The sequence below is a fragment of the Miscanthus floridulus genome, chromosome 4 (assembly GCF_019320115.1).
Source record: "Miscanthus floridulus cultivar M001 chromosome 4, ASM1932011v1, whole genome shotgun sequence".
Classification (NCBI taxonomy): domain Eukaryota; kingdom Viridiplantae; phylum Streptophyta; class Magnoliopsida; order Poales; family Poaceae; genus Miscanthus; species Miscanthus floridulus.
The window spans coordinates 31,855,071-31,867,059 of record NC_089583.1 but is presented as its reverse complement, the minus strand read 5'-3'; the positions used below and the strand labels follow the sequence as shown (position 1 = coordinate 31,867,059).

The following is an 11,989-nucleotide window of genomic DNA, read 5'->3' as shown; positions in this document are numbered from 1 at the left end:
TAACAACCATTTCTAATCTATAAAACCAAACAATTAATTAAGGATCCACACAAGTATGAACTAACAGCTCGTCCTGGTGTATCTAAATAAGAACCGGTGAGAGTACTATATGGATGGTCTAATAAACAATGGCTGCCAGAAATCCCATCCACGCTTAACACTAGCGGTTCCCACAGTTTTCCTCTACGTCTGGCGGGAATACAGCCCGACACGAGCACGCCCACGGCCCCACCGCCCCCGTCCCGCTCCAGAACCAGATCGTGGCCGTCCGCTTCCTCGGCCACACGAATCTCCACGCGCCCGCGAGGAAAACGTTGCCACCCCACCACCTCCGGCCGCTCCGCTTCTTTCCTTTCAACCGGAGCGACGAGAGACACGAGGTGTGGCGAGAAGAGAAAGGGGAAACCACAGTTATTATCGGGGGAATGCGGCCGGGCGCGCCGCCGTCGGCTCATTCGCGGCAGCGTCCCGAGGTACGCGGGGGCTGATTTGCCGCGGTCCTTGTGAAATTTTTGGGGTTTCCGTTTGGTGCGTCGGTCGAACTGCTTGGATTGGGGTGGGTTATTTCATCTTTTGATTTTGAGGGGTTTATTTCCATGTCTGGGTGCTTGGATTGGAGAACTGAGCGGAGGAGGTAGAGTCGCGTGTAGCGGTTTCCCCGCGTTTCGTGGCCGCTGCAAGATGATTTGTCTCGCTTGTGTAGTTCTGTGCTCGATTTGAAGCGGTTTTGCGAAAATCCTTTTCAGAAAGTTCACCCCGTGGATCATGGGTCTCTTCTTCAATTGTTTCTATATGAACAAGTACCAGTTGTTGGGTTTCTTGTCGGTAGTAATGGTGTCAGTAGCCTGAAATCTGTAGAAGAGCAGGTTTCCTGGTTGCTTGGATGATGCGAACTGAATTGTTAGTACTGGTATCTTAGCGTAATTAGTTGCTAAGTTAATCGGTCAGGGACCGGTATGAATCTGGTGGGATTTGTTCAGCGTCAATAACTGACCAGATAACATAATGTTGCTGTCCTCTTATCTGTTCGGTGTCAAACCTTTGCTGGACAATAACTGACCAGATGGCATATTTTTCGCCAAATGTAGCAGCTACTTGTCAACTTTTGAAGATTTGTGAATAATGACTAATCTACATTGTTAAAGGTTTTCTGATGGATGGCGATAAGGCGAAGGAATCAGCTCCAGATTGTGCGTCCAGTGGTGCAGCAGAGCCAACCAAGAAGCAGGAGAAGAGGAAAAGAGCCTCTGCTGAATTGGGTGTGGTGGACAAGGAATCTGCATCTGCTGAATGGCGGCGAGAAATTGATGCACTGTATGAATATTACAAGAAGGTTTCTGGTCGTAAGCTGAATCCAGAGGAGCTTTCGTGCACCACAAATGACTCGGTTATAGCATGCTTGCTGGAGGAGAGCAGTCTTTCTTGTGCCAAGTTAACAGATGAAATCTACAAGAGGATGAAGTTGCAAGATGGTGTCACCGAGTCTTCAGTGCGCACCTCAGTACTCAACATTGGTAGGAGATCTTCGTATGGGATTTCTGCTATGGATGTTGATGATCTGGAGGATGAGTCGGATTCAAGCCTTTGGTGTTGGGAGGTAATATATATAATCTAATACTTATTACTCTCCTGCATCATTTGAGAAAAAGAAAATCTCTCTAATACAATGAAACACAGCTCTCCTGCGTTTTCCAAAATAAAAAAACTTATTACTTTCTTTCCTGTCAATTTCTCCATTGTATGGTAAGTAAGCTTTCTTGATCTGTTATATGCCTATGGGACAGACACAAGATTTGGCATTATTACCCTTCCATCTACATAGTAGTTTGAGCATTCGACGCAAAGCTCGGAAGTTAATCCATAAAAGGATTCTGATTCTTTCGGGTATGATGATTTATCTTCTCCCAGTTTCTCTTTAGAAGTATAAACTTATACGGTGCTAATGTGTTTATGTGTTCATAAAAGATGACATTTGAAGCGTTTGATTCTCGCTAGTGCTTGGTATTGCATGATCTCAGTCAGTTAGATTATTACTGTTAGCAGTATGTGCTGATGATTATATTTTTACCATGCTTATCTGTATTTGGTTGAATCAACAAATTCTTCCCTTTCCACTTGTCTCTGTTTTTAGCGATTTTATGTGCATTTTGGAAAGGAACATGTTTAATTGCATGTCAATTGTCTTGTACATACAACTAGGCTTTTAAATATGTTTATTGTGCTACCATTGATTTTATCATTGCAACAACAATTAATGTCTAGAACATACCCCTGCAGTTTTTGCCTTCGTTAAGGTTCGTATTTTCTATCTATCGTCTGCTGTCTGTGTTTATGTTATTTACAATGCAAATATATATATACGGATTATTTAATATATATATTAGTACTTTGTACAGATTACTGCAGTTCTTTAGAAATATTTTCTTTTCTTATGTAGCATCGAATGTTTGGTCTATTGAAAAGGGCATGTAATTGGCAATCATGCTGTTATTGAATTATTGTGCACCATAACATGCAAGGCATATTTAAACCGCATAATCTGATGTATCAATTAGGAAGCCATTTATTTAAGCTTCTTTTTACATAATTGAGATGGAGTTTGAGAACATGCGAGTGTAGACATAGTTTAGCCGCTTTACTAATTACAAAAACATAAGATTGAAGTGGTTGCCGTAGATGAAATGAAAGGCCATCCTTATAGGATATATGAACCAGGAGCACTTAGATGATCGAGTAGTTGCCAATGCTACTGTATTATTGGGAACTGTAATACAGGAGATATTACATAATGCACTAAATTAGTTCCAAAACAAAGAAAAAAATATATTTGATAGGGAAAACTAAATATGAAGTAGGTCCAGTGGCGGGTACGCATCAAGTCTGCACACTATTATTCAACTAATGAGAGAAAATCAGCACGTAGCAGAGGGACACTTTCAATTTCTTAGTTTATAAATTATTGGTTCCAACTTATGATATAATCTGTTGCTAGATCAGTTTTACTGGTTTCAATTACTTGACAGGGGGTTTGGCCAATTATTTTTTTATGATTACAAATCGAGATGTATATTTTCTTTTACCTTGCCATCCTTGTTTGTCCTGTTTTAAATTTATTGTTTCTGGGCACTTGTCTCTTTGGAATAAAAATGCGTCATCATTTTGTACTATTTTATTTGCATGGCATTCCATCCGATCAAAATTAGATGGCATCTTGGACAGCATGATTTTGTATAAGAAGCACTATTTTGGAAGCTACTAATTGGTTCAGTCTTTTCTATTTTAGTACATTGACTTTTAGCTACTTTAACACTGTTACAGATTGTTATTTAATATTGATGGAATGTTAGTGTTGAGATAACTCCTCACCTGTTTAAGTTAATGCTCTTGCCCTACAATAGTACTACACTACCACATGAGTTTTGAGTATACACCACTGATGTGCAAAGGAATGCTGAATGTTTTCTCCGTATTTTATCTTACAGGCAAGCTGGCTGCCAAAGATGCCAGTAATGCTCGTAGCAACCAGAACAGCCTTATGGAAAATGCTGGGGAAGTTCTAGATCTGGATGAGATTCGCTCTATCATTGAGTCAAAACACAAGAATGATGCTGACATGTACTTATCTTACATCATCTACATATTTTAAAATTTTGAAACTACTCACTGGATCTTTCTTTTACATGTAGAACTAAAATGCACAGTAAAACAGAGGCACAAGAGTTACAAGCCATCAGTAAAGCTGTGAAGAAACAGCAAACTGAGCAAAAGAAGAAAGTAGGTTATTTTCTTACTGCAAAAAGTTATTTTTTCAGTGTTGTATGTAATGTTGCAGCTAATGTAATCCCTTCGACAAATGTACATAGGCTAAGTTTTTTTTTCCCATCGAAATGTTTTTTTTTGTGCCTAAAATAGCTTGTTGAAAATCAGATGTCTACTTCTCTGTGATATTCCAGATATTTTGTATCGGATGATTTTTATTCATTGGCTGGTGAATGGAAGTGGTTTAAAATTTCATAGAGGTTATTTTGAAATTGAGACTTGATAGGAATCTGGTTGTTTCCTGCTAAAAATGCATTAAAACATGTTTTTTCTTATCTTGTTAGACGAAGAACTTTTGTTTATGTTACTTTGTCCGTGTGTATGTGAATCTTGACTTCATTATCTAGTTGAATTTTCAAGGATCTAGTAGTGGAAGTATATCTTGTACTTTGGAAATTTTGCTCACAATTGCATTTAGAGTAGCCTTAGATGTTTATAATAAAATATTCTAATGAAACAATAAAGTGGACTTTTGAAAGATTTCAGATTGTTTGTTACAAGTTAAAATTATAGATAATAGCTGGAAGATTGATATACCATTGGACTGGTGCTGTCTTTTTACCAAAAAAGTGCAATATTAGTAAGTAGTAACTTTCCGATCACAAGCATGATGCATAGAGTAGATTCAGTTCTGTGCATTTAAGTACTGTTGTCCAATCAAGACCATAGCAGAGCTTGGATTGGTAGCTGCAATAAAGGGCACAGTTGTGTGAGGGGGTGAGACTTTGTGTTTGTTTCTTTTTCTCCTACTTTTTTTTAAATGATGAAGGAGGATTGATTTCATTTTATTAAGGAAGAAAAAGATACGAACGCGTGAGGCTAGAGTCACCCCACCCGAGCAGAACCCACCAATCCTAGTAGATAGCAAGATTTGATATGCAGCTCCCCGCGTGTTCAAAAAAAGGAAAAAGAGAAAAATAAAGGATACTGTTGTAAAGTATCCCCTTCAATGATATTGATGTTTCCTTAATATTTGTAATAATTGGAGCCAGGTTAGATGATAGTTTCCTGTTTGGGAAGTTTGTAAGAAACCATCATATGTTGTGTAATCATGCCATGTTATTCTAAATAGCATCTACAACATCACAACAACGGGAACTTAGGCATATGAATGAAAAAACTGAGAGGGAAGCAAAACGTATCGAGAGAGAAAATAAGCGGCTAAAGAAGCATCAGGAAGAAGAAGAGAGGGCATAGAAGAAGAAAGAGAAGGAAGAGGCTGAGTTGAAAAGGAAGGCTTCCATTCAAAAGCAAGCAAACCTCATGGAACGTTTTCTTAAAAGAAAGGCGAATAGCAACACGGAAAGTTCTGGTAGTCACCACTTGGAGAGGACTAACTGCTCAAAATCATCAGGAAACATTGAAGAACTTGCTGTTGCAGCTACATCAGGAATGGATTGTACCTTGTCTAAAGAAAGTCATTTGAGCATGGAGGAACTCCGGATGTAAGTTATAAACTATTATGTCTACATCTATTTGAAGTAATATAAGCTACTGTACAATCAGATTGCTATGGATGTTAATCCTATGAAACACCTTTTAGGGCCTGCTCGGTTGGCTACCAAAATTGCCATACCAAAGATTTGGCAAGAAAAATTTGCCAAAACTAGGGCAAGAATATTTGCCATAAATTTGGCATGATGTTATAAGAACTATGCTGACTGTACTATCAGTTTGTCGTCTAGTTGCTCAATCAATATGTGCATTTTTCCTTCTCCCTACATTTTCATTCTATTCTAGTTAAAAGAAAAGTTAAAATGCCACATTCATGATTAGAGAATGATGTATATGTATAAATAGGGAGAACAAACAGGTCACTGAGGATCATTATAGATAACCAAGTTTATTGTGACTTCACGATGCAGGATACATGTTGTGAAATGGAGGAAACTCTATCAACATAACAGATTGTGCCATTGGGGTGTTAGGAGATGTCCTAAAATTCAGTTGTTTCCTGAGCTAAGGCTACAAAAGTCCTCTGCACCTATAACTTCTGATAGTATGTCGACTCCAACAAAAGAACAGTCATCTCAGAAGAGCACAGGAAGCCTTGATATCACCAAACTTCTGGATGAACTAGAGGTACCATCTCGTTCTCAGAATAGTATATCGTCTTCAGTTTTGTTTGTGAAGAAGCTTCTGCAGTTTGATAAAAGTTCTAGGCCAGCATACTATGGTACCTGGAGAAAGAAGAGGTATTCTCCAGCTATTATGTGTCATTACACATGGATTTCTTTGTTTTCTTCTATTTTATTAAAATTGAATGTTATACTTAGAGAATATCTAGCATAGTTGAATTCAATCACTCATGTCATTCATAACGACAACATTTTCATATAAGTAAAATCCTACAGTTCTACAGCTGGTGCAAGGCAACCCTTTCAGAGGGATGAGGAACTCAATTACGATGTCGAGACTCGAGAGTGATGAAGAATGAGAAGAGGTACTTTCTCTTTTTGCCTTGTCTGCTGTGGAGATGAATTCTCATTATATATTAGTCTTGATGCAGGACGATCCTGATGATCCTGGTGAAAGATTATCCAATTTTGAGGAAGATGATGAGAAAACTATGAATGGACATGATTCCACGATTGATGCAGAAGAGGAAGCTGAGAACAGTTTTGTAGTGCCCAATGACTATCTTTCAGATGATGAGGTTATATCATTATATGGATTGCTAATGTCAACCCCAGAATATGAAAAATGAAAAGAAAATTTAAATAACAAGTCAATGCAATTGCTACAGATCATTTAAAGCATGGATTATTACTTGATTCTGAATTCAAGTTAATAATTTATTACTGAATTTTATCATTCCATGTATACAAAGATCCTCTTAATGTCTTGTAAGATGTTCTTCAGAACAGTTTTAGCCTGGCAAATGCTAACTAATGATTGCACATCAATAAATCTTTGATGAAACCACCCCAATTTTCATGTGAAAATCATGTTTGCTCTTGATTCCTTCATTGCATGATTGGTTCTGCAGAACCTTCTCTTCTTTTATGTAGGGCATGCAATGTGAGCCTGTGACCGGAAGGTTCCGGGTTCGAGTCGCGGTCTCCTCGCATTGCACAGGCGAGGGTAAGGCTTGCCACTGACACCCTTCCCCAGACCCCGCACAGAGCGGGAGCTCTCTGCACTGGGTACGCCCCTTTATGCAATGTGAGCCTGTATGTATCAAATTTGATGAAATCAGTACCATGCTGAGCATCCCTGGGGTTACAGTTGAGGAACTTAATGCTCTACTGCAAAGGCAGAAAGCTCTTCATATCATCACAGAACATGCTCTCAAAATAGACAGACCTCTAGTCATATCCAACCTAGATCATAGGAAACTTGACCTGCTGAATGCTGAAGATATCACTGGAATGTTGAAGCTGGAGAAAATCTGTTTGCAAGCTCTTTGCATGAAGAAATACCCTGGCAGCCCCATCATTGATGTGCCTGTGGTTAATATGACCATTGAGGATGGATTTTGCCGATCAAACAAAAAGAGCCCTAGAACACCCGTATCATCCAAAGCCATTTCAGAATCAGACATGCCTGAATTTGTAAGTTGCTAGGAGACATTTAGATGGCATTCTTCTCTGAAGTGAAATGAAAGATTTCCTATTCACTCATGATGTTCTGCAGGCCAAACTTGTTGCATCATGCCCTCAAGGGATAGTCAAATTGGTGGAGTTGTTACATGAGACATTTCCATATGTCTCTACGGCACGACTGAAGAACAAAGTTCGGGAGATAGCTGGGTTTACCAATAACCGCTGGCAGGTCTTTTTCATTTTACACTAATTTTCCCTGGACATGCATTGCTATATTTTCTCCATGCCAAATAAGGGTATCATTTTGAACAGGTTAAGCAAGATATCATGGATTGGTACAGTTTATCTCTTTCTCCAGGTACTCTTAGTCATAATTTACTTTTGTTAGTAGATTTTGTGAGTGATGCTTTTTCTGCCTTGGAAATGTGATATAATGTTGCTATCAAGCAATTAAGATAGATACTCCCTCCGGGCTCTGGTAAAAAAAAATCTGTATTGTTTATAACAAGATTTTGTCAAACCTTCAAATCTACAGACATCAATAACCTTTATACTATTTAGTTTGTAAATATGCAACTTAAATGGGTAGATTTGCATTCAAAACATTTCAAAAATCTCAAATTTGAAGGATTTTAAGAATATATTTTAGAAGAAATTAGTGGTCAAAGACATACCATGAAGACCATGCAAAGGTGTCAAATATTTTGGACCACAGGTAGTATCTCATCCACTAGCTACCCGTCATGACATTTCCATCAAACTTTGCAACGCAAATGTCAAAATATATGAACCATGTTCGTTAATGGATTAAGTGTTTGATAACTTGATTGTACCTACCAAAATTGGCTCAGGGCCTGTTTGGTTGGGCTTTTGGCTTTGGCTTTTGGCCCCAAAAGCCAAAAGCCCAACCAAAGGGGCTGCTTTTTCAGAAGCAGCTGCTTTTCCGTAGTACATTTTTGAAAGCTGGTTTGACCCTGCTTTTGGCTTTTGACTTTCTGCTTTTCGAAATTGGTGGAATAAAAAGCTCTTCCATAGTTGTTTCAAGAGAGATAAAGATAGAAGGTATATTTTATACTTGTTTAACCAAACAGCTTTCAGCTTTTCTACAGCTCACAGTCCACAGCAGCTTTCCCACAGCTCACAGCCCACATCAGCTTTTTCCCACAACCACAGCTCAACCAAACACACCCTCATTTTCATGCTTGTGATACATTTTATGCTTTCTATCTATAGTGATACAATCCTGTGCTTTCTGTAACAGATGAAGGTGAAGGCCCGAAATGTACAGCATTGTGCTCCTCCCAACAGTGCCAGCCACCCAATGAATCGGGTAACACAGGCGAATCTTCTCCCCAGTGCTCCCTGAAATCCGAAATGGTCAGACAACAATTTGGCGCGCAAGGGTCACATGGCAGCGCACGGCATCCTGATCCTTGATAATTAACATTACTCCCCCAAGATGGCGGGCGGCCAGTAAGACTTGTAGTACTGTGCATGTATATTTGCTTAGGTTATACTACAAAGTAAGTATAGATATGTAGGTTCAGTATGCCGAAACCTAGATACCAGCAAGCAGGGGCCGTAGCCAGTGTTGTGTAGCTCAAGCAGTTTGAGATTCTGTCTCTGGAATGGTTGCTCTGCCTTCCCATGTAAATTCGAACTGGTTCCTGGTGTTGCTACACACCTCATGTATCTAATGCTGCCATACTTTTGTCAGAGGTGGTTGGTGCAATATCGAGCTTAATTGTCTGGCAAGATAGCAGTGTATGCGTTTATGTGCTGGTGTGGATTTAATAACAGTGCACGAGGTGCTCGCGCTATTGCAATCATCATCAGAGGTAAAACCTTCGTAGATATTGCTGGCACTTCTAGAATAATTTCAAGGAGACTTGCCAGGATCCCAGGATAGCACTCAGGATTACATAATCTATCGCGCCTACTTTCGCTCGTGCGGTATGGTTTTCAACTGATCCCTCTCTTCGGACTGACACTCGCCAAATGAAGATGGAGTACAACTCATTCTGTCCACTTTTATTGTTGACTCCATTTCTGATTACCAGCTGCAAAAAAATTATAACACTCTTATGGTACATATGGAAAGCCAGAAACGACAAGAGATTCAACAGACAAAACTGGACACCGTGGCAGGTCCATCATGCTGTCGCTGCATACATCTCTGTTGCAAATGCAAACTCATCTGCAGATGACGAACAGATGCAAAATACACGGCCAGCCACACCTGATAACAATGTGCACAGCGGTGGCACTGACGCATTGCTGACAGATTCAAACCAGGTAATGCTTCACTCCTCCATTCAACCCAATGCAGGTCACACACGGAACAACACGACATCTGCGGCCATTGCTCCAACCCAATCACCAGGAACAATCTAGGCCCTCCAGGTACGAACCAGTTGCATCCAGGAAACACACAGTTCAATCCGAACCCAGACGAACATGTACACTCACCAAGCATCAAGACCATACACAATTCAACTGCCAGCCCTGCTACCAGGTCCAAGATGCTACACAGATGCATCAACTCTGATAGATCACACCTCACGACAGCCAATGAGAGCTGGACTGGGAGTTTTTATCATTAATACAGAAATGCATCCACCACAGAACATTTACATCAAGGGAGTGCTCTCAGATTCCTCCTCGGTTCTAATGGCAGAGGCTGCAGCTCTAGCACTTGTTGCAGCTGTCATCTCTCGGCTTCAACTGCAGACACAAACATTTACATCGAGTGCTCCCAGATTCCTCCTCGGTTCTAATGGCCTCGCTGCAGCTGTCATCTCTCGGCTTCGACTGCTGGACACAAACTTATTATAATCAAGAGCTAGTATGCTTCTTCAACAGCACAGATCATTCCAATCCGCCGGATTGGAGAATCAAACATCTTACACAGCACTTCATCATCTGCTTACAACAACAAAATCACAGGATCTTCAAGATAGGGAGGCATCTAAATCAGACGGCTCATACTCTAGCAAAACAGGCTTTCCTAGACATTCAGTCTCATCATGCTAGTCCATCTTTCACTAGTACAAATAGCGATCATGCCAACCAGTGCCCATTGATGGAAGCACTGCAACATGTACTCATTGACTCTGTATCCCTGCCAACAGCTCGATGCTGTTGAAATAAATTCATGTTTCTTGTCCAAAAAAAAAAAAAGCCAAATAAAAGAACTTTTTAAAACAAAGTGATATTTTCACACTAGCTCTACTTCATTAACAACATTACCTGCAACATCAAACAATGCCAATAACTTCTGCATAAAGATTTAGTGCATTACAGATTAGAAAGTCAAACTGTGGCACTGTCAGACTGCCACAAATACACAAATCTTACAATACACAGTTCATTTAGCAACCCACTACTTCAACAGACCACCTCAAATTTAGCAGCAAACAAGAGTACGCAAGCAGCAACTACTCAAACGATGCGCATACACCTACCCCCTGTTTCCTTACATTCAAAGGGATCAGTTTTAGACAAATCATGGACATGATTGATATGCATAAAGTCATGCTCACATCTTTTAGTAGTAAAATAAACCTGAGCACATCTTGAAGCCCTTTTCTCCAGCTGGAGCAGCAGATGCTGCTCTGCAAGAAATCTATCAGTCACACTATCCCTTTGGCACTCAAATGTCATTGACTCCAGCATCTTTGCGTTCAGTACAAAGAATGTGGCAAAGTTAACTTCTTGAGACGGATGTGATAAGATTATGCGATGTAATAAAGTACTTTACTTTGATATTATTGCAATTTGAGATTATATGTGTGTTTGGACATCCTGAGCGTATATATATGAGCACTTGGTTTTGTTATGCAAAATTGGGTGCGACTAATTGGTATCAGAGCTATAACTGACTGTAGGACGATCAACCTAGTTAGAAATGAACGTTTTTAGGATCACATTATCTTTATTTTGCTACCTTTAATTTACTATAAAATTTTTTGCTTATATTCTGTTGCAAAAATTATCTTATTCTAATACTCAACCTATTCAATCTTATAGATGGCCCGCACTAAGCTGACAGCCCGCAAGCGTACCATTGTGATGCCAACAAGGAGGGCGAGGTTCACGCTTGGCAAGCGCGTTCCCCCACACCTAGTTGAGGCATTGAGGAACATGGAGGAGGAGCCCCAAGAGGAACTGCCCATGGAGGAACCTTTGGAGGATGAACCTATGGATGAAGAGACTGAAGAAGGACCCATGTATGAGGAGCCTATAGAGATAGAAGAATGCGAGGATGGAGCTGGTGATCCTGATGATTCCAACAACTCTGATTCTGATAATGGGGGTAATGACAGTGGAGATGATAGAAGACGGTGGATATGATGGTGATGACTACCATGCTGCACTGCTGGCTAAGGGGTGGACCGCGGAGATCCACTATGATTTGCAGGGCGATGCCTACTACCATCCCAAGCTTCTCTCCCTTGTACGCCACTACCACACCAGGTGCACCGTGCAGTACCGGACAGAGCATTGGACCCACCCCGACTACTGGGAGACGGAGGTGTACATCCGCGAAGGGAGTCGGGTGCGCTACATCCACCATGCTATCACTGCACGGCTCACACGTGCAGCTGCCATCCGGGATGCTGCTC

The 11,989-nt window shown here is 40.4% G+C and overlaps 1 pseudogene; it reads left to right on the top strand.

The window, feature by feature from the left end:
• The first annotated feature begins 293 nt into the window (after window positions 1-293).
• Window positions 294-9,188, top strand: LOC136549577 (chromatin assembly factor 1 subunit FSM-like; annotated as a pseudogene).
• The last annotated feature ends 2,801 nt before the right edge of the window (window positions 9,189-11,989 follow it).